This window comes from Amblyomma maculatum, chromosome 2, assembly GCF_055883805.1.
Source record: "Amblyomma maculatum isolate TAMU_Amacu chromosome 2, ASM5588380v1, whole genome shotgun sequence".
NCBI classification, from domain to species: Eukaryota; Metazoa; Arthropoda; class Arachnida; order Ixodida; family Ixodidae; genus Amblyomma; species Amblyomma maculatum.
Window position 1 is genome coordinate 63490577 of NC_139345.1, and position 25093 is coordinate 63515669.

Consider the following 25093-nt stretch of genomic DNA (forward strand, 5'->3'; position numbering starts at 1 on the left):
CCAAAAACAGACTAAGAAAATATAACCGTAATAGCAGCTTACCATCTGGAGTGGCAAAACAGAGTACGTAAGAAAGTGCAAATAGCCCCCAAAGGCTATAAAGCAGCACCCATACATTTTTCAATTGCTTTTCACCACACAGCAGCAGTAGACAAGACGTATACTGCTTCCCATTTTTATAATTCGTGCTTTTGGCGTAATATTTGCGGCGGGATACTTTTGGTAAACAGAAAGCATAGAGAAAGCCGACGAACGTTAGCTGAAATCTCGATGTCACCTGCTAGAGCAATTGAAAACGCCTGCTCGCCTTCCAGTCTGGAGGTAATTAATTTCGCAGTGTAAAACTGCACCTTAAAATCGAAAGTAAAAGCATCAATATAGTAATTTTAATTACATCTTAGCATTGTAATCGCATTCAGTTATTTAAATAACACCCACCTTAGTCTAAACTGAACTGCACAAAACGTACCAAAGTACGTTTCTCTGTTTTTAAGACAAATATCGACATTAAATGTTGTGAAGCAGCCTGCCTACGGGAGCACAGCTGTGTCAGCACTACTTTGCAGTGGAAACGCCGTGAATAATGATATTATTCGCTTAAGCGCAGCTGGTTTGTTTATTACCAGTACGATTCAAGAAAATAATTATATATTTTAATAAAATACAAGTTTATCCACAACGAAGCTGATTTCTCGAATAAGGTGTGGTGTGTCGAAAAGTTCATTTGAGCACCGATTTCAAAGGCAAGTCCACCAGACCATTCCTTTCCGTGCGAGGATGATGCATTCCTTTTCTTTGTAGACTCCCTAGTAGGCATGGAACATGGGCTAACCTTTTAAATATGTATTGGGTCAGCAATAAATACCTTAGGTGAGAAACACGCGCGAGCGTACACAGATAATGCTATGAAAGCGAGTTTTGTAGTTTGCACAACATGAATAAAGAATGTGTCCGTGTCCTTTTAAAGCAATACACTTAATTTGATAAATTTAACTTCACAAGAAATTAGGCGAAAATATTAGCAGAGATACATCAGAGAAATGTGGAGCAATATCACGCAAGCAGAACTAAATCGCACGTCAGAAAAACTGTGACACCTTGAACAAGTGCCCACATAGGCAAGATAAACTTGATCTGTGAACAATATTCGTGGCGGTAAAGAAGTTAAGCGGGTACCACACACTTTCTATTCCTGTACATGGATTTATAATTACCTCGTAGTTGTTGTAAAAAAAAACTTGGAAAACAAGCATGTACTCAGCGCACTATGCATAAGAACCTTCTGATCCAGATTACGTTTCAGTACCTGTACTGTAGCCTGATTTTAATTCTTGACTACATGACACGCGCTCTAATTTTGAGCAATGATTCCAGTGCAAATTTTATCTCACCAGGGTTCGTTGGCGCGTTTTAACAATTCTAAGCGTATTCTAAGCTCTGAGTTGAAGCGCGCAGCCATCCGGCCTGAGCACATTATTCAAAGGCGTTACATTCGATAGAATATACTAAGCAAGACTTATTATCTAGTCAGTTAAAGTTCAGAATCCTAAGTAAAGCCACAGCATGAGGCTATTATGATTTTAAAAAAAGCTTTTCTCACACGCTCCTATCTTGGTGAACACTAACGTTGGTGTACACATCCTTCACTGGGGTAACGCGCATTGCCATAACAATGACGTTAGATGTATCACCTTCTTTCATGCCGGCAAAGTTAGTTTTATGAAGGCTCCTGCAAGTAAGCTTGTCGAACTACGTATTTTACCATGCCTGTTTATGTCGAGCTCAAACAGTGTGGCAGCAACTATTCAGTTTACTCCAACAAAGCGCTCCTGCTCCACCATGAAATTTCCGAACCCAGCGCCCTGTTTTAAGCTTGAGATAACCAGCGCAGCAGCCATTGTCAAGATACCCCGCAGGCAATCAGGTAGGTTCCACGTTCGTTACCAACGCCCAACAGACGCGTGGCCATGTCAATCAGGTGCACATGTTGTTATTCGTAGCGGCGTCGACGGTAAGCCGATTTGTGTCGAAGCCCCACATTTCTCGCCTCAGGCTACACAGACCTTTCGGCCCTGCTTTTCTTTCGCCCTATTTGGTGGCAGTGTCAGTCCACTGTCCTTCCTGGCCTTCCGGTCTTTCCGCATTTTTTGTTTTGCCTTGCTGTGTATAACAACACATCAGAAGCTTTGTGGTTCTGCAAACAAGCCTACTTGTTTTGTGTAGTGGCCGTTTTAGGAAGGCTAATATTGGCGGTATGCTAGCACTTGGCGACGTGAAGGTAGGGATGCAAGCTTTAAATTGGGTCAGGTTTTTTTTTTTTTCGTTCTTGTAATGCTTTGAAAAAAAAAAAGGTGGGTGTCGAAGTATGACTTGAAGCTTCTTATACGAGCGAACACTCTGTTAATAATGATTTTGCATAGTTTAACATGGTATACACTAATTGACTTTGATTAACCTTTTTTGGTTTCTATGAGATCATGGTGATATGTCGTCACTGCTGCTGCTGATGTCTATCTTTTCCTCTACAGCGTCGGCTACTGTTATACTTTCCTCCGAAGCCGAGCTCCCTCCGGCATCCTTACGCTAAACGAGAATTATATACTCGCTATCAGGCAGTCAGTGAGAAATAGTGGTTACCGCTTTCGGCTGGGGAAGAATGATTCCTTTCCTGGCATAGACACGATGCACTTATTTCTATCTGATGTGCTCCACTGCACACGGAGTAGTAGAACTAGCGCTCTACCACCAAATGCAAGAGTGCATAGCAGCATTTCAATGAAATGTTTTCTTTCTGGAGATGTCGTCCGTCCACTGAACTACGGGCGAGAGTCCGTCTCTCAGCAATCTGAATACACCGGGGCAACCGTGTCAAGAACCGCAAGGACAGAAATAATTCTCCTCTGCTGGTAGGTGACCCGAACTGCTTCGTAAAAATATTTTTTCTATTCCTTCTAGATTCTTTCCTATCGCTACCGAACAGGAAATTTGTATTAAGAGTGTTCCGTAAGAATACAAAAATTAGGAGTCACTGGAGCTCTGCCGTTAACTAGGAGCTCAAGTACCTTATTTATCTCATATCACCTGTTGGCCCGTTCCTTCTATCTTCGTTCAACATCACCAGAAGTCTAAATTGTTCTAATTTCTATGAAAACCTGCGGTACTGGGTTAAACAACATTCATCTCTGGAAGAATGAACTCGCTCCTCCAGCCATTTCTTATGTTCTTGTACATATTATTAACTCTAATATTAATAGAGAGCTTTTTTCTGATCAACTTAGGCGTGGCAGAATAGTACCGGTGTTCAGAAAAGCTGGCCGAAATATCATGGCTAATTATCATCCGATTACAATACTACGTTGTTTTAGCAATGTATTAAAAAACTTATCGTAGCTCCGCCTAATGAACTATTTTTTATAATCCAATCTTCTTGCACCTCATAAATTTGGTTCTTGAGCAAACATATTCTACTAAACTTGCTCTAATCGAATTGACTGACTTCTTAAAGCAATTATTAGATAACGAACGGTTTGCTGGAGAAGGTTTTGTTGACTTCACTAAAGCGTTTGATACTATTAACCATATTTTCTCTTTTTTTTTTTTTTTTGGAATCCTTACGAATTTGTGATACTCCTTCAAGTTTAATACGCCGCTATCTCATAGACTTATGTAAAGTTGTTTAACATTTTAATGCCATTTCTAACCCAGCCGTCAATAATTGTGGTGTTCCCAAGGTGTCTATTTTAGGGCCCCTATTTTCCTGAAATATATTGTTACGTATATGCCACTGAAGAAGACAACAATCGACAACAGAGATAGACGATGAAGCTGAAGCAACGGCTGGTGCTTGCCGGAACACATACGCCTGTGTTCCCAGAACCTTCGGCCACATCCCAGCTATGCATATTGCTCTCGCGTAGCTCCAGGTTTAACCACAAGCTATACCACAGTTGTTGTTTTTTTTATTTCAAATGAGCGCAATTCTCCTAACCATGTGGCCACGGTTCCAATAGAAGCCACAATTGGCCATGTATACTGCGTACGATATTAGGCGTGGAGGGCCTACGTGCCACGAGAGCCAGTTTCTCATAAATGTCCAATCTGCAGTACCGACGCAAATGTATTCTAAAATGGCATTTTTTGTCGGTTGACGCCACCTCATTTGAGCTCACATGACAATTTCTTCGTAAAACCGAATTTAAGATTTCACAGTCTTGTGATGTTGTTGTTGTTGTTGTTGAAAACTTTTATTGTCCAACAGAGAAGGACCACACCGCCTGGGCCGCTCTGTCTCACCCCCCTGTAAGGGGGAGGGGACTTAGCGGCCCAGCCGCACGGGATGGTCGCATTAGATGCTGGCCGGTTTGGTTTCGCCGGAAACAGACACAGTCGATACATGACCATAGCGGCGGTAGATGGGGGAGGCACCCCCATCACGGTGGCTACCATACTAGGGAAAGAAACCGAGATAGCGGAGGAAGCTGCGATAGCGATCGCTTGCGTTGGCACCAAAGCTAGATATATTATTAGCGACAGTAAAACTGCAATCCAAATTTTCAGTAGGGGGAGGGTAAACCCCCTCACCACCAAAATTTTAACACAAGGAGTGATTGATAGGACGATCAACATCATCTGGATCCCGGCGCACGAATCTGTCAGCGGTAACGAGGCGGCCCACAGTGCAGCTCGAGATCTCTACCTCCGTGCTGTACAGGATGGCTCGGCTCAGGCAGAACATAATAGAGAAGGGCGATTAATCTCGTATCAAGACATTACAGAACACTACAGGCAATGCCGGAGGCGTTTCCCCCCACCAAACACGGCGTTAAATAGACTTATACACATCTTGACAAAAGAAAAAGGAGGGGAACCATACAACGTATATGGCACCATATAACATCCCATGAGATAGTGCCTAGCCACACGCGACCAGAGGAATATGCTGAAAGGATGCCGTGCCGTTTCTGCGTATATAAACGACCACTGGTTAAAGCCTAAGGGATCAAGATGCGTTTTTCGTCTCAAGCTTGTCTCATCTTCCAACGTAGAAGAAGCATGGTGTCACCAGGGACGAACCCCTTCCCCCCTCTTCCCCCTTTCGGCTGGTCTGCTGGTCCGAAGTCCGAACGAACGCCATCAGTATGGATTTTGCCAAGCCCTCGGAGTCATCTCGGTTGGAAGGGCACGCACATAAACCCTAGCAGTTATGTAAGCAAAAGCCCGAACTATTTTAGGAGAGATCATACCAATACGTTACAACAAGAATCACCTGAAACTCCGTTGCTGCTATGCATGGCGCGAAACCAACCAAGCTGTAAAAGACATTCACTGTTTTCCAACTGTATTGCTAACAAGATATGACTTCGCATGTGGCGTTGTCATTGGCGGGACCTTCCACGAGTATTGCTATCTATTGCTGAAAACGCAATCGCCTTTGTTGATGACAACCGAACGTGGAACAGCACGCATACATTCCTGCAGTGGAATAATCTAGGCGTAGCATGGTTTACACCACTAATTTTTTTATCCTCCTGCTTGACGTCGCCGAACGATTTTATCAAGTCTAACCCCAAGATCACTTTACAATCTTTTTACTTCGCGTCCAAGATATCGTGTTTTAATCTGAGTATCACATCCTGTGTGCTCAATACAAGTCGGAAGACGGCCATTTCATGAGGACACAAGTCACTTTGTTCTATTGTACTTTGTGATCCTAACCTGCACAACTCGCTCTATCAGTTTTCCTACGCACGAAGTTAGGGAGATTTGCCTGAGATTTTCAAGTTTGGGGGCTTGCTCGGCTTTCGGATTAGGACATTTGCCTGCTTTCATTGCTGGGGTAGTTTCCCGTTGGTCCAAACTTCCTTCATGTACTCTGTAAGAGCGATGATGAAGTCATCTAAGTTCCCGAGGATCTTGTTTGTGATCTCATCGGGGTCCGGGGCCGATCTATTTTTTAGGTTGAAACGTTCTGCCTTCACCGCTGCCTCCGTTATGGGAGCATCGAGTGTCTCCGAGATTCGCCGTGCCTGTATTAGGCCACAACTGCGCGCGCACAGTAACCATGGCAACCCGCTGCACCGTTCCACAGGTGTCCCGCCGCTGCGCTGGTCTCCACCGCTGCGCCGACTCGTGAAGTCAAGTGCCTCTTTATGCAGCTGCGTATGCACAAAACCATTCGTGGGTCAACCAGTGACTTGTCAGGGATGTACGTGGTGCACGCCACAGAGAAGACGAGAGGAGTAGCGGCATCCCAACAGATGTGCGAGCCGGCCTGAAGAGGAGAAGGAGGGTCGTTTTCGCAATGGCATGCGCGCGCCGCCGCGAACTGACCGAGTGAAACTGAAAAGCATATGTCGGTATTACATGCCCAGGACATTAAAATGGGTCCTGCATAGAACGCCGGTGAACATTGATGCGTTCAACGTGGGGTCGGTTGTGTTCGATGCAACGCTCGGTCGCCCACAGACAGTTTACGCTTCACATTCGGTGCAGCAGCGTTGAACCCCTGTCATTTTATCTGCTTTCAGTTTACAGAATAAATTTACATTTCACGAGGGAGCGTATGCAGCTCATTCCACCTAGAAGCTATACACGCCGTCTGAGACGGTTGTCGGAAAAGATAGGGTGGGCACTAAAATAGGGTAGACACTTAATCTCCACCTTTCGGTGTATCATCATCATAGGGCAGCGTTAATGGCTCGTATTTGCCGGCTCCCCATGCGGATCCTTCTTAGCGTACATGCCCTTTCTTTTAAAATATGGCGAAAACTTAAGCCGTGCTATCATGTCTACAAGGCGAACATTAAGCGTCCTCACAAGTTTTTAAAGAAACGATACATGTTTACACAATCAAGAAAATATAGGTTCAATATAATTAATATTGTTTTGCAGGAAAGAGGAAAGAGGAAAGCGCAGTATATGTCACGCTTTCTTCGGCAAGTTTTTTTGGACGGTACACTAACGCTCCTGTCGCATGGTGTTCCTTAACGCACCATCATGTACGGGATTCCAGATGGGCTCGGGATGCCGTCCTCCACACCCAGCCTCGCAACGAAACTCGTTTCGCGTTGTTACGGACCTTACCGGATTCTGGAAAAATGTATCAACGTGAAGCACTTCGGCCTTTCTCCGGACCATCGTCGCCATGGCCGAAAAACTGTACACATCGACCGCCTCAAACCGTATTATGAACCACCCACCCTATTCGGCATACAGCAGATCACGCGAGCCAGCGAAGAGGAATAATGAGAAGGGTTTAACGCTGCTGAACCGTAAATGGAAATAAATCATTAGCTGCGGGTGACCGAGCGTCCTTCTTCTTCTTTTTCCTCTTCTTCTTCTTCTATTTTCTCTTCTTTTTTTTCTTTTTCTGCTGCTTCTTCTTCTTCGCGGCTGTTCAAGGTCATTCGTGACTGCGGCGACGGGCTACGCGACGGGCCGAAACCTGGCGTAGTATATATGGCTTTCGCAATAAAACGAAGTGGAGCCTGGAGCCTGGTTCCCACTTGGGAGCTGATCCGAACCACTGTCTTCACGCCGGCTACAGCGCTGAACGTTAAATAAGCACATACGAAAACGTATAAACTATATTCGATTAAACATTTTGAGTGACATTCATATTGATTCCGAATTCCGAAACGAGCAAATCATAATATTTTCGTGATAAAAGGGCACAGGTTTCAGATCGTGTGAATTGCCTTTTTCATCTGTAGGAAGGTGATGATAGCGAAAACGTTTACTAAATATAGAGTTACATGGAAGTTGCTCTGGGGTAAGGCTTAGTGCCCTTCCCCTCACAAACAGTAGGTGGAGTCCCTAGTACGGGACACCAGTGGCTTCCGCTGCCGCCATTGCTCGTTTGACCACCACCGTAAGGGCTTCAGGTCGGAGCAGGCGAGTAGGGTCGCCTCCCAGTCCTCCTGGGTGGGGTTTGGGTTAGATGCAAAGGCAGTGTTGGAGGGGCACGCCCACACCATGTGGAAGAGGTCTGAGGACATTTCCCCACAATACGGGCACTCCCCGGAGAAAGTACGGTCAAAGTGTTAAAGTGACTCCGGGCACATCACGGTGTTTTCACTCTTGAATATGCAATTATTGGCGCGGACTGATCCAGGTGTCATAAGCAAGATGGAATATTTAAATTCAAAGAGCGCATAGCAAATATCTTGGCCCAGTTGTATTTCAGTTATGAATTGTTAATTTTAGTTGAGCTAGAAAGCTAAATATCAAATGAATAAGATGACTGCATCATTTCCAAGATGGGACCTTCAAATAAGTACACTTACATCATATACCAATGATAACTGACGAATATATGCTTTTATCTTCGCAAGGCTTTGTAGTATTCCTTGTCAACAAGGAGCTTTGGCTATTTAGGAACTTGATATATAGCTATGACGAGTTGCAATCTATGGTCCGGCAGTACCTATCTGTTTTCTACGATGAATGCCGCCGATGATTTCGGCATTACCAAATGTGACAGGGACGAGAATACGCTAACAAATTAAGGGGGGGGGGGGGGGGGGGAGACGTTTACTGCCTGCTCGACCACATTGAGCGCTGTGCGATATTTTTGCGCCAAATTCAACTTCTGAGGTACACTGAGATTGATTGAAATGATGAGCGGGTCTGACTGCTCGGCACCGCACTCCTCTCCACCGAGGTGATCATCATATGATAACTTAATTTTACTTATTCACTGATGGGAATAAATGCAAAAGATGCAGCCGAACCAGGAGAGGAACAGCAGCAACAACTGCAGCAGCAACGCTCCCGTTTTCCAGACTGTCCCGCCGGCTGCGGTAATCACTCAGAAAGAAGCTCGCAGCGGCAATTGGCTCATTAATTCACAAATATTAATTCACTGCCTTATGATGGATGTACAGACTGGTGCTGCCGAGTTCGTCGGGCCAGAATGTAGAATCTCGTTAGGCAGTAATTTGTGTTGCTAATATCCAGGGCACAACTCGCCTAATTGCCGGCCTAGGCGCGGTGCGTAATCGCGCAGATTCCGGCCGTAAATCAGGCATGTGCCTTATCATAACTGCGGGAGGGTAAAGGCAAAAAAATCGCATACATGTGTCCTCAGCAGTATGCGCCTAATTATGTGATCTGCGCGCTTACGAAATGAACCCCGAGATTAATTCCTCAAGAAGCTCTTTGGCTGAAGATGAAACAAAATATACTGAAAGAGCGTCGTCGTCCAGGCAATAACAGCAATCCTTGCTTACAGACCGAAATTCATTCGCTCATAGAGAGAAAAAAGAAAAAAAAACATCAACAAATAAATGGTGGCAATTCCATTTCACCGTGCGTCAATTAAAGCAAAAATGCGATTTTTTTTTTGGTGTTTATTGCATAGAGGCAGTGCCTCTGTTTATCCGATTTTATAACAAGACGCTAACCCCGCTGTACAGTGCCGTAGATAAAATAACACATCAGTGTAGCACATAACACACCTAAGAACACTTAAGGAAAACGCAGGCATGTACCGTCTTTGCCAAAAGTAACCAGGCTGCTCCGAAGGCTGGCGGAGCAAGCACGCGGCCGTGTGGCGGCGTTTCGCTCGCTGTGGCTTATCGGTGTTCGTCAGCTCCGAGGGTACAACAGCTGACGTAACTTCGCACCCTCACTCTCGCCCGTTGGATGATAAAAACTAGGCGCGTATGATGTGCCGGCTGCGATTTCACGTGTGCGAAGCTTGGTTGTGCCCAGCGAGGGCGCTCAGTATAGCGACAGGGCTATTCGCTCTTCTCGGCAACTGCGGAAAACAGAAAAGCAGGTGATAGCAGACACCGTGAGCTCTTGTTGTTCGTCTAGGACAAATATGTGCTAGGTTTGCCAGACAGTGTCGCCCTGAAATAAGGGTTCCGCGAGCGAGAAAGCAATCATGTGCATATAATATGGCTAAGCGTGAGGAAGGTTTCATTTAAGTTCTTTACTAAACCAAAACTTACCTACAAGCAAATGCAAAACTTTGTTAGAATCAATCATTGCACATATTTTTAAACAGCCACCCCGAGGGGCTAACACAATTTTGCAAGTCTAAAAGAGAGATAAGGTGGCTTGAAAGGGTTCACAAGCTTTCCCATATCTTTGTATCCGAGTTACGACCCTTAATGTGGCGCTACTTAAGGCACCTTGAAGGAAGCATGTTGAAATTTCGAAGTGCGTTATCATTCTTTAATGCACAGGCGCATCAAACACGTAGGAAAGCGCAATTCCGCTAGTGCGTTTCAGCAGCGGATTACAGAACACAAGCACGTATAATTATACAGCGAGAAAACGTGACATGTCTGCTTCAGGCAGTTGCCGAGAAGAGCGAATAGCCCTGTCGCTATACTGAGCGCCCTCGCTGGGCACAACCAAGCTTCGCACACGTGAAATCGCAGCCGGCACATCATACGCGCCTAGTTTTTATCATCCAGCGGGCGAGAGTGAGGGTGCGAAGTTACGTCAGCTGTTGTATCCTCGGAGCTGACGAGCACCGATAAGCCACAGCGAGCGCAACGCCGCCACACGGCGGCGTGCTTGCTCCGCCAGCATTCGGAGCAGCCTGGTTACTTTTGGCAAAGACGGTACAGCAAGCTTAATGAGAACGGCTTAGTCCGCCGTCTCAGGTGCAATCATCTCGCTTCTAGGCATCTTAAAGGCAATTTGTTTTTTTGTTTTTTTGTATTCTTTTGGTCGCACGGCGGCTGATGTAAAAGTGTAAGGAGAAGTACATATTTCTCTCACAATTTAATACAGGCAATATATGGCGTACAATCGGTGCGGCAGCAAGAATGGTGGCGGGGAAAATATTTCTTGAAGATTCCAGCCTAAATCTATGCTTCGGACATTTCACGATTGCTTCAGGCGGTGTAGATAAGCTGAATAAATTCACATTTGATGAATATGACGTTTTCAGCGATTGCCGAACATAACATGGATAAAAGAACATTTCATTCCGCGCAAACGACTCTGAAAGCAAGGATTTTAAGTTGAACTCGTTAAGTTCCACTCCACTTCAGCATTATCGTGCTAAGTACCCAAGGTATATGCCATGCATTTCTTGCGCTGTTTTGATGTCATTTTGTAACTCATTGTCATGACAATCTGTACAAAGGTTATTTCTGAACATTCCTAGAAAATAGCCACATTTCGTTTTCCAATAGCTTTCCAAGCTACTTCCAAGCGTATTATGGCTGTTATAGCTGCTTATAGAAAAGAAGGCTCTGAACAAACAGACAACCGCTCATCGTCTGTCACTCTCACCTCCAATCTGTCAAAGCTAGCGCGGTACAAATTTCGCATTGGATGCAGCCGTATTGATTGCGGTCTCCTTTAGTAGCTTTTATTTCGTTTCAGTTGATAAAATCGTCACCGTGTTAACGCTCGGTACTCAAGTGATCAATTGTGCACTTCAGCCTTTCCGTGGAAACCGTAGATTTCTATAATTAAGACCACCTTTTTCGTTTACGTAGGACTGGCTTGTACAGAGCTATTTATTGTGATGAAAGTATTGGGTACACAGAAATAATCCTCGCACACTTTACTGAACTTGACATGTACGGTGCGTCAGAAAGAGACGAGGACAGAGAACACACAAGCACAAGTGACAACTACCAACTTTATTAAGAGGCTGCCGAAACGCCGAATTTATAGAGGACCACAACTCCTTGAAATGAAGAACGCATTTCGCGGCAGCACGTGGAGTCTAGGTGCGATAAGAAACATCTCGCGCATGAGCACTTGATCAGCTATCAAGCAAAGAACGGATTACCGCGCCTGGAAAACCTTTAGTGTAAAAGCTGCACCCGAGAAAATATAACACGAATAGACCACAACATAAAAACTAGAAAGGCAAGGAAGGCGATAAGAAATATGTACAACCGGAAAAAACAATGTGACACTTCATTTTAAACCTAACGCGAGCTTACACCCGAAATAAAAAAGAAATGACAACTTAAAAAAAAAATATGAGCATGAAAATCGACATGTAAAGAAAGAAGTCCCCGCGACAAGATTAAGACATGAAAACATAAATGACACACCAGCAATAACCAGGCAAACGTGAGCAATGTATTTAAAAACCACCGTATAATGGTGTGTCGATAAAATTAAAAGCTAAACAGGCAACAAAGACATGGTAGAAACAGGGCAGATTACTGCGACAAGATTAACACAAGGAAGTTAGAAGTAAACCGGCAACAATACCAGAAAAAAAAAGTAAAAATTAACTTAAAAACACCGTTTAGCAGCGTGTAAAATAAAATAAAAAACAAGCAATAAAGGCACGACAGAGAGAAAAAATTTTAACCTGCGAGCAACGAGCCCTATACCTTGTACGAAAGGCAGCAAACAACCCCTAAGGGCAACTGCTTCCTGGAGACTGCTCACGTTCGGCCAAGAAACTTAGTTCTTTCTTCGAAAGGAATATAGACCTGACACATTTTTTGACAGTTCTTATGACTTCCTATGCTTGTACTATTTCTTAGGTTTGCTGGTCACTGTTCCTGTAGATGATAGAGCAATTCTTGAGAAGCACTCGGTATTTGCAGGACTTGAAGTGCTTGGATAGATTGCCACGCACTATGCGGCTCATTGATGTGAGCTTCTTGACACCTGCGGCATTGTGCGGTCGGACTACGCAATAGCTTGCAAGGGCGTACAATCACAGAGGACACGGTATGATCGGGATGCTTATTCTGTTCAGACCGCTTGTGCAGCATATGATTATTTCTTACACGGGAGGCGCGCGCTACGATCCTGGTGGACACACCGATTTATTGGCCACGCTGACCATGCCCTTCTTGACTCTCTTATAAGGTAGATATGGTGAGCGCTTGACTGTCTTTTGAAGTGAGGTTCTATCTCCGTGGTTAACATGTGCCGAAACTCGCAGAAAGGCTACAGTAGGCGCGGTTGCAGTAGGTGCGATTTGGGCGAGCATGAACTAATAGTATTAAAGTTGGCACAGAACTGAACGAGTTGTGTAGCAACTCAGTGGTTAGTTATCTTTCAATGACTTTTGGAACGCTCGTGCGGAATTATTCTTAAGAGATACGAACTGGTTTAGGATCTCAAGACCAACTCCATTTTTTATTTTGTTCGTTTTGAAAGTGTGAGTGACGTTGCGCTAATAACTTTCAGATGGAGTGTGCGGTTTATTGTGTCAGAGATAGCGAGTTGTGTCAGAGTATGTTCGTGTTTGTGAACCGAAGCAGGAGCCACCCGACATGACCATGAACCCTTTGATGATTTTCCTCTTTGGACTGCACAACCTGTGGGAGACGCGTCTGTTAGACCAGAATGCTGGGTCTCAGTATTCATTTAGTCCTAATGGGGCACCATTGAGAGACACTTGCGAAGATAGTGACTATCAACCGGACTTGTTCTCATCATGGATGTATTGTCTGTCCTTGCCACCGTTTATGTGAAGTTCTGCTAAGACTTGTAGTTGTGTGGTGTTGTGTGGTGTTGTGTGGTATATTTCAATTGCACTTGTTCGGCTACCGGCTGATTACTTTGTAAATAATGTGTACAGGCCTTTCCTGCACTTAAAGGGGCGTTATAAGTACCATTTTACCATTTTATTTGTCCTCTATAACAATTGCAAAAAGAAACATTAAAAAAGAGAGGGAGCCTGGACCAGCAAAAGCTTTGTCCGGCTTAATGCCAATTAAGATAAATAAAAGGGAGCAAAAGCACAAGATTATTAAATATCATGCTGAAAAGAAAAAGCAGTGGCCTTTTGATAGAGCGTCGACCTCACATTCGGGAGATACCAGGTTCGGTCCCTGGTACCGCCGGGTATCCACCGACTTTCAATGGGTACAGGCTTTCCCCCAGGCTGGTACTATGTCATGTACCAAAAACGTTGTGCCGATGGGCCAGTCATTCGGCTCGCCACAGGAGAATCATAAGTCCAGCTCATGGGGCAGAAACTCATTATGTGGCCTTTTTTTTTTTAGGTAGACCCCTCGTTTCCTCGCATTTATCCCTAAATCAAGAGTTGTAAGAATCCGAAAAGATTGATGCCTTATATATACAATGTACAATGGGGATGAATATGCTTCCTCTAGTCAAGTCAGGTTCTTGGAGATGGCCCCAGCATGTGTGGTGCCATGTGTGGCTTGATGTGTGGGCCATGAATCTTTGGCTCGTGCGTCAGCAGCATAATCATAACCCAGAAGTCCATCAAACACATGTAGATGAGAATGATAACCTTTTTCGACCTGTAAGCACTAGCTGTCTTGGTTTAGTCAACTTGCATACCCAACAGATAGTTTCAGGTTTCATGTTTTCTGTGAAATTTCGCACCCGCTATCTCTGGGCGGGCGATGTCAAGCGAACAGCCCACCGAGACAGCGATTGTGGGTTGATCCCCTTTCCAGGGCAGACGCAGCGGGCAGGCTTTGCGTACTTGCGCTTGAGCACACGCTGGCGTTGTGAAATTCGGACCAGTTTGCGAACTGCCGCTTAAAATCCCTGGACCCTGGCCTACCGGTGACGTGAAGAAACGTTGCTATGCCGCCTGGGGGCTGGTGTAGCATTCACAAACTCTTATTCTTTTGTGATAGGTATGGCAAATAGCCCTGCATGTGCAAACTGCGGTTGCAACGAGACTATAGGCTACATTCTTTGTGACTGCCCCACATACAGTGCGGAAAAACAGTGTCTCTGCCGTGCGCTGAAGCGTCTGGTTGGACACCCACTGACAGAAATCAAGATTCTAGGTCACTGTCCGCGACGATCGTCGGCGGTCAAGGCTTCCCAGGCATTGCTCCGCTTCATGAAAAGCACGGGGCTGATCGATAGGCTGTGATTTTGCTGTTATGTTACCTGATATAACTGTGAAGTGATGTGATATGACGTGATGTGGCTTTGGTGTGCTATACTGACTTCCCCCATCCCTCTCTTACCCACCACTTTTATATCATCTCACCCCCTTCCGCCAGTGCAGGGTAGCAAACCAGTCTCTTTTACAGGTTAACCTCTCTGCCTTTCCTCCTCCTCACCTTCCTCCTTTCACACCCGCTATTACGTGCGTTCTTGGAAGGGTATTTAGTTATTGTTTGACCGACTATCATTGTGTCTTCTCACGTTTTTACCATCCATGTTTAGGAGACGTAATGCATGAGGTACATTTTCCTGTCGGTTTACCAATTGTTCTTTTCTTTTCCTGTTTTCAATATCTAGAAAACAGGTGTACGAAAATTTAATTTATATACATTTCTCTCTGTTGATGTACCACTCTGTCTATTTTAGTTTGTCGGGACATGGGACATGACGTATACCTGAGGTTAAGAAAAACCTCCAGTATTACGGAAAGAACATGGAATTCGTCCGGGTACAAACCCACTCGTACAACTCGTGGAATGAGACAGCCCGCATTATAGCTCGAAATTCTTTATTTTCGGAACACCTGCGACACAAGTATACAATTGAGTTAAGTATCAAAACCCTTCAGAACTGAGCCGTTCTCTTTCTCGAGAAGTTCACGGCATCCACGACCTACCTAATGCAGATCAAAAGAAAATACACAAATGACGTCAAACGTGTCGACACAGGTGGACATTTCTCTTCTGGTCTGCTCCTGCATTCTCCGCGTGTTTGCTCGGCCACTCGTTCACTTCGGCAAGAGCAAATTCGTGTAGTCTTGCAGCAAGAGGAAACTTCATCGCTGGCCGTGGCTGCTGATTGGACTGGGGTGTCTCACTCCGCTTCCATTTCCTTTCGTACGTGACGCTTCGCATCGAACAACGCCGGTGCATTTCCTTGCTGGCTCCGACCACTTCGATTACAACGTGCCCTCTTTGGCTATCCGTTTGTCTTGCCCACGAAAGCAGCGTGTCGGGTCGCTGCACTGCTTCATTCTTGCCACTCCATACGAAAGCAGCGCCTTTGGGTCTCTGTACGACTTCACTTTTGCCACTCCTTGCGAAAGCAGCGCTTTTTGGTCTCTGTACTACATCACGTTTGCCACTTTCTATGTAATCAGTGCTTTTGGGTCTCACTACTGCATTACTTTTGCCACTCCCTGTGTACAAGTTACATGAAGAAAGTTCATCATGTATGCTTACTGAAAACATCAAAAGTGAGATATTTAGTCTTTTTCACTAATATTGTAATACGTCGGTGAATGTTAACGTGTCTGGTAGCCTAAAAGTATCCGCAGTGGTTCATTAAAGCGCTTCACATCAGGCAGCGTTGTTCTGTCGCATAAAACCATTTCTCAATAACGATCAACCCTATTACAAGAACAAATGAATACTAAGAAAGCTCTGACAAAAACAAAAAAGCTCAAGAAGCTTTATTTTACCAGGCTTTTCTTTTCCTAAAAAAATTCAGGAATTAGTGAGGAAGTTCCTAGAATGAGATACGGCCAATAGTAGTCGCGGTTTTTTTACGAGTATATAAAGGGCACAACTTTGCAAGGCAGTCTAGCCTGCGGAGTTTGGGTTACATTCATTATTGTTTCATTATTAGAGATGCGTTCAAAACCAGACCCGCTGCTGTCAGACGCAGCATAGAAACCTCGCTTAGTGAACGCGATTTTCAGAGTGAACTGTGAGGTCGACTTTCCAAGCTAGACGTAATATATTAACAGAGCGTGAATAATCGTTTTTCTTTGCATGATTGACGACATATGACCAAACTTTACAAAGACAATCCGCTGAGGAAATCAATTTTGCGCAACAATTGCCATTCTAAAAATGCGCGGAAATGAAATCTATTGAGCATTAGGCACGAAATTTTTGTATCGGTATTTATATAAGAATACTTAACTTCAGCTGGAAATATTAGCTGATACTTCTAGAGCATTTTCAAATCTAACTGATACTTTGCTTGCCAAACTTGCGCAGATATATAGTGCCAGAATATGCTTTTAAAACTCAATTGCATACTTTTGCTTTACTCGTACGCTGCAGACAGACATTATAGCCCTGTCGAATTTTTGTTCAATAAAAACGTCCACATTCACTATATGTTCCAGAATGCATGGATGTTAGTCACTGTGTAATGTATTTCTAACCCTGTACTTCGACAAAGATGAAAATGGCCTTAGACTTGCCCATTTAACCTTTTCGTTTTGGCATTATCGTTCAAAAGATTTAGTTTTTAATAGAAACGCATTCTTAATGTAGCGTCGAGAAGGTCTAGAAAAATTCACCACTCTAAATAATAATTTACTTATTGTACCAGAATTTTCGTTTACAATTTATTGTTAAATAAGTAGAAGCGAAAATAAAATGTAAGCCTTCAGAACTTCTATCCGTGATTGTCCGCACACATTATCGAGTGCAATGATATACCCGATCCTCAGGGTTTTTTGCGGGCCTATATGTAACACGAACAGTGCAAAAAAATGTAATACTTTTTAACTTTTTGAGCAAGCTATATATAACTTTAGTTCTTCATTTTTTCAGTATTTTTATTTCACATGCGATATTTTTGGATTGGTTCGTATTTGAGGTGCTGGCTATAATTATTAACGTGGACGACTTCAGGACCCTGATCGCATTTCTACACCGACACTGGAAACTTTTCATGTTGGGCCGTGCAGAAAGAAAAAAAAATATCTAAAGACGGATATTTCTCCACGAAAACTGTGTCGTATTTCAAAGTTTCAGCGTACTCATATCTGCTTTGCATACGTTTCGGGCCGCGGCTCTTTCAACTTCATTGTCATGATTCTTTTTTCAGTAAGAGTATCCAATATACCGACGGCCTGTCTCCATAGCATTCTTATTCTTGGCCTCTTTTATAGTGTCGTGTTTCAAATCTAGCCTCTAGCTACGCGCGGTCATCTCATATCAAGTGCTCAAATCAGGGGACCGAAAGTGACCCAAAGCGATCGCAATATGATATCAAAATTCTCAACACATTGCCGCGCGCTTATCCGACCTAGTGCGAAGCATTTCGTTGGCTACATTTGTACATTCGTCTTCACTTAGACGGCGATCAAAGTGCACTGATGAATTCGGGCCCTGCCTATCGCATAATATGCACGCTTTATCCGACACCATAAAAGGGCGCTCTCTGTGGTTTCAGGTTGCTACCAGACGCTCCAGTATGACAGTTCATCGAGTCATTTCAACCTGCACTTCAGTGTCTATTTCATGCTTAATACGTAGATCGAGGTGTGAAGGAGATATAGGCTTCTTGTATTTCTATTTTTCCTTTTTGATGTATCATGTTTCTGCGAACGGTCTAACTGTAATACGACTACCGGTATAATCTGACCGGCATAATCTTACCGGCATAATCTGACCGGTTTAATATCACCGCAGAAAGTGCTCTTTGCCACGCTGAATTTTCCGCCCTTTCATCGCTTAGGAATATTTGCCTCGAGATCCAACAAAAACAAAAAATTAAAAGGGGGGGGGGGGGATGCATTTGGTGTCTAAAGGACAGAAAGTGGGGAGAACTTCAAACGTTCCTGAAAGCATATCTTCATTCTAAACAATGCGTGTTTCACAAGGGTGTCCTAAAAAAACTCAAATCTAATTCGTACGCGGAAGTTGAGATATCAATGAAAGGTATTGCGGCAAGGCCATAGAAGGTTCGAAGGCTGCCCGTGGGTGGTGGGAGCCACATTCAAACCCCAGAAGAACTTCCGCGTTGCTGCTTTTCTTAGCTTGGATACGGCACTCCCATTCCTCCGCCGCATTTTGTTCATACTGGCAGTCACCGATGTGAACACTATAAAACTTGGAAGGGAAAACTTCCACGTCAAAATCAGTGCTGAAAACTTTAAACAACGCCAGTGTGAGACGAGGCATGAACGTTTAGGAGAACCAACTAGTTACACCTTCAAAGCAAGGAGACTTATTACTATGCATTTATTAATTTATTTGCGATACCCTTAGGTAGTCCTCATATGAATTTGTTTTGTATTTGAATAATCCTTTTATCTATAATTGCTCGCAACTGCCATTCGTACCAACTAACGCAATTATATTGATAGGATATCCAGAATCTGAGCTATAAGCATTAATTTTCTGAAAAACCACTCGAATACCTGTTCTATAATGACACCTTCATGAGAGAGAAACATGGATCGGAAACCCTCCATTATTTCGCCTTCCATCTCAATACTTTTCACAGTAGCATTAAATTCACTTGTCGCAGTCTTTCCTACTGAAAGCCATTAAAGTTTCGACACTACGTTGTAGATGGAAGCCAGAAACTTAAAACTTAATGCAAAGAAAACCAACGGATTGACAGCAATACGTAGATTTCTCCACTCATCATTCAAGTGTTGTAAACGAAGCATAGATTTAGGACAGGCGATATGGACCAGCAGAATAATTAGCGATAATAACGAATACATGAACGAACTTTGGTCCTTACAAACCACCTTAAGTCAAAGAAGTTATCCCTGCAACTCGCTCGGTATAGCTATCAAAAAGCAACCAGCCGAAAACGCAGACATGTGTTTCAAAACACAATTAGAAGTTATCAATGACCTCATGATGCCTTTATAATCATGAACAATGTACTGCTAAGTACCAATCCATTTTTACATGTCTCGGCCGCCTGAAGAATATATGCCACATGGCATTATTCTATGAAGGTAGGCCAAGAACCTAATAAGAACTTCTGCAACGTTCAAGTACATTACACACTTGGTAACAACAATCCAAATCAACCAAATCCTTATTCCTGACACTAACGTAAGGCCTGATGATCTTTAAAGATACAGTTCACATAAAATCAGGTTTATTATCGCACCGCTAGAAGTTACCTACCTTCTAGGATGTTCCTCCTTCCACAAGAATACGTCGGAGAGACAGGACAGTGAATGAGCGTAAAATTTTATGGTCATAGTGCAGATACAAGTAAAATTCTTCTGAAATCATTTGGAGAACTTCAATTAGGACGGCTTTAAATTTGATGAAATAAATTATTTATTCATCGATCATGCTTTATATCTTAAAAACAAAACAGGAAATAGAGGGAGGCACCTTTATTCTACAAATTTAAAATTGCAACCTGCAAGAATACATAAGCTAAAAAGCAACCTATAATCCTTGAATTATATTCCCGGGACTCGTAATTATTCCCGAAGGAAATACATTCAGCAGGAATCATACAATTTCTCTGTCGCAATCGTTCCTCGTTATGTTCTCTTCTAAGATTAGGCTTCCTATTTTTCGTCTCTGAATATCTTTTTCTTCTGGCTTGTTTGACAACTTCCACTTTGCACCTGTAGCATACCAAAAATGCTGTTTTTTTCTTGCCGTTGCATTACGAGTTCTCTTTCAGTGATCTCTTTGGATAGGAATAGTAGTTCTTCCGTTTTGCAGCTTGATATGGAACAACGCATGCACTTCCAGGCAGTCATTCCTGTTTGAAATTAACCTATACGCTAGTAAACCTGCGGTTGCACTCCGCAGCAGCACTTATACTCAGTGACCGTGTAGTCATTTAGTGTTGCACGGGGTGTGGACGACACCATCCATTGTTCGCTTTTCAGAATAAGACCAAAGCAAGCATTGAAAATAAATAATGCGACCTTCGATATAGACGAATCTGGCGGTCATATCCTCTGCTAATTGATTTCATTATCTAGCATCCTATGTCTCTGTTTCCGAAATGTAGACCGCATATTCTGTGATGCTTAATCCCAGATAAGCACGAACAAGGATTATTCGAAGATCCTCGAAGATCCTCGAAGATTTACCTATGCCTATTGACCTACTTCTAGAAATCGCTAGCATATCTGCATAACCTTAACACATCGGCGAGAGTCTAAAATTTTCAATCTACTCTTTTCTGGCTTCATCTTAAGAGCCAAATGATTGCCCGGACTTCCGCTCTTCAATATCTACTTAAGAAACCCCGCTTCCGACTTCCTAAGCCTTGAGTGAGGACGTCGGCGGACGAATCTGCGCCTGTTTCATTTCCGCTCAGTCGCACTGCAATAAGGGAGAGTGCCAGAGGTTATATCGAATGCGACGACCCGCCCCTTCGTAGCCCCACCAAGAGAGGGCACCGCATTATACGTCAGTTGACTCGAAACGAGCGGAGACCTTCGAACGGGCTCAACGGCATTCTCGCTGATGACAGGAGGCTAAAAAACGGCAGGCGCTACAAAGTAAAAAAAAAAAAAAAATGGCCGAAACGAAAGTATCAGCTTTCGGTTCGCAGTGATTCGTTTGCTTTAACAATTCAGTTGTCACTGAAAGCAGTTTAAAAATAGTGCGCCAGAAGGCGTGGGCTCACGTGACATTAACACATGCTGTCGGTAATGGAGCTCTTTTTTTTTAATCATGTTCGCATGCCAGTTAGCTATGATTAGCAGGCCATTTAATACACATGTGCGCATAGATATATTGGACATTAAAGATGCGCTATGTGATGTTACTAATTACTTTTACTGCAATGATATGGTAACCCATAGTATGTTATGCTGTACATTGTAGCTCTAAAGACAGGAAGACATCGTTGTAGAGAAAGACATCGATGTAGAAAGAATGTTATGTTACATTCTACAACGAACAATTAAAAAAGGACTACCCGTGGATTAATTCAGAATTCGATTTTTACCAATTGAAGATGATGATGGGCTACCGCTGGACATGATAATTTTATTGGGCCTGCATAGTATCTGGCGATCCAGAATACTTTTCAGGCATGCAGACGTTGATGCGAGGAAAATACGGCAGTATTTTCGCGCTGCCGTTGCGAGTGTTATTGAAGTTCTCAAGACACAAGACGAAGTGCCTGAGTGTGTGTGTGTGTGTGTGTGTGTGGGGGGGGGGGGGGGGGGGGGATAATGTTCTTTATGTGTAAAATGTTATATAAAATCAGGCAATAAAGAAAAAAAGCGCTGGTGCAGTGGTACGACGCCCGACTACTGTGTCAGAGTACCCGGGTTCGAAGCAAACCGCGGTAACTGCGCTTCGATGGAGGCGAAACAAAGAGGCATCCGTGTGCTGTGCGATGTCAGCGCACGTCAAAGATCCCCAGGTGGTCGAAATAACTCTGTAGCCCTTCACTACGGCTCCTCCTTTCTCTCTTTTCATTTTAACTCCCACCTTCCTCCCTTTCCTTACGGCGCGGTTCTGGTGTTCACAGAAACAAGTGTGACAGATACTGCGCCTTTCCCTTCCTGTGAACCAATTATTATTATTATTATTATTATTATTATTATTATTATTATTATTATTATTATTATTATTATTATTATTATTATTATTATTATTATTATTATTATTATTATTATTATTATTATTATTATTATTATTATTATTATTATTATTATTAACAGCAGGATTATTTAATGACAAATTGCATGAAATAAAACTAAAAGGACTCAAGAACGAGTCCAGTTCTTTTGACCAGCTGAATAATGAAAAGCATTGCTTAAACTCTTATTATATTTATGAAAGTGAATGAAACAGATCTGTTTAAAATGCGAAAATAAATGTGAAGCGGCACTAAAAGAACAAAAAGCATAGATACATATTTAATTCAATTCAATTTTATTTTATTTTTCAGAAAGCTTCTAAATGGTCACCTTGGCTAAAAGCAGTCATGTCAGCTTGACAAGGCCCAGGTGCCGGATGTACAAGGCAGGGCATGATGGCCTACTTTGCATAGAACAGTACAATGAAAAATAATAAAATACACAAAATTGTACTAGTGAAAAATCAACTATGATAGGACAATATGAATACATGTTTGCAACAAAATAGCAACGACATCATTCAAAGAATAGATGCAAGAGAAAAAATCTAGAGATGCAATATAAATAGGACTTTTAAAAGGAAACATAAAGGAAACAAGTACATTTTCACATTAAAGGCTTCTGAGAATCAGAATAGGAAATATCAATCGCTAAAATTAAATGGAAAAAAAAAAACTACTGCCATAATCGGTTGAGGTTGGGGCTGCTAAATTCATCATACTTATTGAGAATTTGTGGAAGATTATGTTTCAAAGACTGTAGTTTGTAACTGGTGCGGAAACGTGGAATGAGCCACAAATCAGTGCTGCGTGTAGAGGCATTACTTTGCTTATGTTGTAAGGATGTGATATATGTAATCAACTGCCTGAAAGCGGGTGATGATAAGTAAAATGAGTGCAACATACGAAATGCACAAATGTTTTATATCGTGACTATATTGCATTACGGAAAATAATATTCAGTTGAAGAGAAGTAGTCAATGTTAGCGTATCCCGGCCTCGGCGGCAGCTTTTCGATGGAGGCGAAAAGCAAGGCGCCCGTGGGCTGTACGATGTCAGTGCACGTTGAGAACTCCAGGTAGTCGAAATTACCGGAGTCCTCCACTATGGCGTCTCTCGTAGCCTAAGTCGCTTTGGGACGTTAAACCCCACAAACCAAACCTAAACCAGCCTATATTGCCTCATCGTTGTCGACAAAAGTGTCACGCTTTTCGCCAAACCAACCAGCCAGTCAATGTTAGCTATAATGCGCACAATCTTCTTTTGCAACATGTAAACCTTCGTAATGTTGCCTTTAGTTGTTGTAAACTACACTAAATTGCAATAGTTAATGCATGAGAAGAACAGTGCCTGATATACTTGAAGTTTAGTATGCACTGGAATAATGAGCGGCCGCGAGATAAGATAAGGCCCCGGTTGTTTTACTGAGTTTTGCGCAGATATAGGTGATGTGCGAGTCCCATGTTAATGAATCGAAAACGGTACTCCTAAATATTGTTTTTCTTTACAACTGAGATTCCCTCTCCATCACAGTGAAGAGTGGTCGCCAAGCTTACAATTTTACTTCTCGGCCGAAAAATAATTACGTTTGTTTTTGCCGGATTAATTTTCAATCGGTTAGTCTAACCAGAAAACCAATCTTTCGAGCATGTCGTTACATTGTGTAGCAAGACTGTTTTCTTCTGGGCCAGAAAAAAGAATGCTACTATCATCAGCATAAATAATAAATTTGCCCTCCAACCCAGTCGTCATAATGTCAATAATATACACATTAAAAAGGAACGGGCCTAGAATACTACCCTGTGGAACTCCAGTTACCATGGGTAGAAAAGAGGACTATCTGCTACCTAAGTTTACGCACTGACTTCTGTCTCCAAGGTAAGATCTGATAAGGGTTAAAAGTGTTCCTCAAATTCCATACGAAAATAATTTATCTAAAAGGAGATCATGAATGAGTGGATCCAAAGCCTTGGAAAAGTCAATAAATAGGCCAAGAATAAGCAACTTATTTTCAATATTCTCTAAAACCTTCTCTTTGAGAATCAGCAGAGCATGCTCTGTCGAGCGTCCCTTTCTAAAAAAAACTGGGCATCAAAAAAAAAGCCACCTCTCGTAAAAACATTTTGTCAACCTTAATGATAATATTTTTTCGAGCCCTTTTGAGAATATTGTTATAGCCGATATTGGCCGGTATTCTTTAGTGTCATTTTTGTCGCTGCCTTTGTGTATGACAGTTACTCTATACTTTTTCATTGCGTAAGGAAGCTTCCCATGGAGCAAAGTACCTCACGAAGTGAAAAAAAAAAAAAAAGAGAGCACGAACAAATGAGTTTTACCTCTGTGTCAAGTAGAAAGTGAATGAGCGTGGGTGGCGGCCTACCCTATCGCTATTTAGGGCAACCGGCCCTAGTTGGAGCTATAAAACACTTCAGCAAAAATGCTTCCCTGAAGCTAGAGCGAAGCCTAGAGGGGTTAGGGTACTTTATAGTATCCGCTCTGAATGACCCGCGACGCCCCAGAGGGGACAAGAAGCTCTGCGAAAACTCGAAACACGAACCACACAGGAAGGCATCCATAAAGGCGCCTACGGAGAGTGTCGCCGCAGCGTGATTAACGGCTGGCCTTACTCAAAGAGAGCTCTGAAAGCGGGCGGGGATGAGACCGGCGTGGCCAATTTCGAGGTTTATTGGCCTTTCTCGCTAGGACGTTTGACGCTAAGAGACAGCGCTAAAGTAAGATTATTCTCCTCCATCCTCCCCCACCGCTCCCGGAATGCGCAAAACTCTCACTGTTCACAACCGCGATAAGAGAGATATGAACTTTCTGCGGTTATTTATTATTAATTTTTACGAGGATAAGAGTTCAGATACATTGCGAATGCGGTCAGTTCGAATTACACGGCGGCTAACAA

At 43.1% G+C, this 25093-nt stretch overlaps 1 long non-coding RNA gene across 1 annotated transcript; it reads left to right on the plus strand.

Annotated features, from left to right (window-relative positions):
- Positions 1-1604: 1604 nt before the first annotated feature.
- On the plus strand, positions 1605-22770 carry LOC146198816 (uncharacterized). The gene is made up of 3 exons (XR_014704728.1): positions 1605-1924; positions 2798-2906; positions 22495-22770. It is a non-coding gene; the product is annotated as an uncharacterized LOC146198816 (long non-coding RNA).
- The last annotated feature ends 2323 nt before the right edge of the window (positions 22771-25093 follow it).